Source organism: Egretta garzetta, unplaced genomic scaffold, assembly GCF_000687185.1.
Source record: "Egretta garzetta isolate BGI_Z169 unplaced genomic scaffold, ASM68718v1 scaffold432, whole genome shotgun sequence".
Lineage (NCBI taxonomy): Eukaryota > Metazoa > Chordata > Aves > Pelecaniformes > Ardeidae > Egretta > Egretta garzetta.
Genome location: NW_009258794.1, coordinates 24,378 through 27,217, shown reverse-complemented (window position 1 = coordinate 27,217; position 2,840 = coordinate 24,378).

The following is a 2,840-nucleotide window of genomic DNA, read 5'->3' as shown; positions in this document are numbered from 1 at the left end:
CTGGCCAAGCAGCGGCTCGTCCCTCCTCGCCGCCGGGCTGGGGCGCGGTAACAGGAGGGCACAAAGGGATCCCACGCCGCTGCCCGTCCTTACCGGCCCGCGGTAAACCAGGCGTGCTCCACCGGCATCGGTCCAGCGCCTCACAACGGCACCGCACTCTACGAATGCGGAAAGAAAACTCATTATTCTACACCTGATACAAACCAAGACATCCTCCTCCCTGCCCTCCAAAAAAAAAAAAAATCAGTTCTCCAACTTTCCGTCTCAGAGGGGCAGGGCACCGCTTTCAGAGCCACCCAGCAGGTCAAGCTCCCAAAGGCCAATATATTGACGTGGACACGATGAACACGCTGGGAACAGTCCTTAGGGACTAGAGCTGTCAGGCCAAGGTTAGTTCCTCATCCTTCATAATACGTATGCAAAAAAAAAAAACCAAACACCCCAAACTATCTTGGGAAGATATTTTAAATCCCAGAATCGCAGCCTGGCCGGGGCTGGCAGGGCCCTCGGGAGCTCCCCCAGTGCCACCCCCCTGCCCAAGCAGGCTCACCCAGAGCAGGGGGCACAGGACAGCGTCCAGGCGGGGGTTGAAGATCTCCAGAGAAGGAGACTCCACAGCCCCCCTGGGCAGCCTGGGCCAGGGCTCGGGCACCCTCACAGTCAACAAGTTCTTCCTGATGTTCAACTGGAACCTCTTCTGCTTCAGTTTGTGCCCATGATCCCTTGTCCTGGCGCTGGGCACCACTGGGAAGAGTCTGGCTCTGTCCTAAATACAAGCAATAGCTCTGCTTTATGGCGAGCCTTTTTAGTATGAGCAAGTTCTTGCCTAATGTCAAAGGCACTACCTAAATAACGCCTTGCATGGGAGATCACGGAGCATTAATACAAGAAAAAGTGAATTGCCCGGTTTGCTTTTGAACTACAGATTTCTCCTTCTAGCGGCCGCCTTGACGTCACCAGAGTTAGCCTACACAAGCGCTACGAGAGCCTGTCAGCCCCCCCAGGCCTTGAAAACCACGGCACAAACCCGCTTCCAGCTCACAGGGAAGAAAGGCTCAAACATCCGTACCGCGCTCCAAGGCCTGGGAAGAAGCAGGGGACCTCCCGCAACTCTCAATGCAGAGAAATAGCGCGAGGTGGCTCCCGTACATCGCAGGCACACAAAAATAGGGAGGCGGGAGGAAGTTTGGAATACAGAATTTTGGTTTCTCTCATTTTTTTTTTTGTTGTCACTAATAGCCTCGCAGCGTCCCTTCCATCTTTACAGGCATCCACACGAGCTCCCACGCACGCCGCCTTTCCGCGTGTCCAGGGAAGGGCCCTCCTCGCTGCCAGCACTTTAGCCAAGAAATGAAACGGGCCTGGAAGGTTTGTGTCGGGAAAAGAGCGCGTCCTTTCACAGCAACGCGGGGCTACAAAACCCCCACCCAGCAGCTTTTAGCACCGAAAGATCCGACAGAGACTGACCGCAAGGCAGCCCGCTCCTCCCCGCCAACGGGAGCTTTCCAACCACCCGCCCGAGTCTTCTACGCTACTATTTAAACCTTGCACCCCCTTAGTGCCACTCCAGAGGCACGGAGAACTCCCTGATATTTGAAGGCTTCTAAAAAAACAGAGACGAGAAAGAGAATCGCAGTTACAAAGCTTCTCAAACCCTCTCCTTGCCCATCTGGGTCCTCGACCAAGCTCACTGCTGCTCTCGGGATTCTCCGCCTGGTCCCCAACGTCCCCAGGGCTCCCGGAGTCGGGCACAACACCCACTACAGCCGACGGCTTCGCTGCTGCCAAGACGTACACGTGTCCGTGTGTAAGAGCACAAACGGACACCAGTCAGCCATCATCAGCGCGTGCTTTTCAGAGAGAAGCCGTGCACCTACAGCAAGACGAAAACAGACGCGAGATGAAACAGAGCCCATTTTTGGCACGTGAAAAAGGAATTAACACTTCCACATCGAGTACTGAGGATACATCTTTGCACACCAGTAGGATCGGTTTCCTTGCTTCCCAAAACAAAAATAATTTCTTTTTTTTTTTTTAAAAAAAAAAAAAGATTTTACACAGCGATATCTTGAAACTCACTTGCCCAATGAAGATTTCCCCCTAGCCCAATCCTCACGACCTTCCAGAGTTTAAGAAACACTTAAACCGCCTGATCTCTACAAGCAGCAATACCGTGTGAGCCAAGGGTACCGCGGGAGTTTTTCTCTGGCACACAAAATGAATGCTCCCGTTACCGAACTAACGAGAGATAAGAGGCCCTGCCAGGCCAGTCAGGTGAGAACCAGCTCGTCTCGGTCGTTCTGATTCACAAGAGCAGGGGACAGCAACCGTGAATGCTCCTCATAGGGCGACTCGCTCTTCTGCGAAGTGGCAAGTGCCACCTCAAAGTTATTGCGAGTTTTTTGTGCTCGTGGGGGTACGGGGTTATGGAAATGAAAGAACGCTCCTCCCGAGCGGGTGAGCAGCAGCACAGAAGCACACTCAAAAGAAAGAAAAACCAACGGTATAGTTTTATGTTACAATTTCCTTCTCGACGTAAATAGCTTAAGCGGCTCGCTCGAACTCCCCCCCCACCCCCATCGTGCCGATCCGACCCCGCGCAGCTGCGTTGGCACGAGCTATGTGGAAGGACCGGTAAAACGCCCCTCCGAAGGGGGTCTGGTCTTTAACCCGGAGCGGTTGGGATACCCATTTCACAGCAGGGCGAGGCAGAAAATCCACCCAACGGCACCCGCGGAGCAACGGGTGAACTTGTCCGTGGGTTCCCGGCCCCAGACCTACCGAGGGACGGACCGCAAATCGCGGGTAAATACAGAGCCTAAGGCACCTTCAGGTCGTCC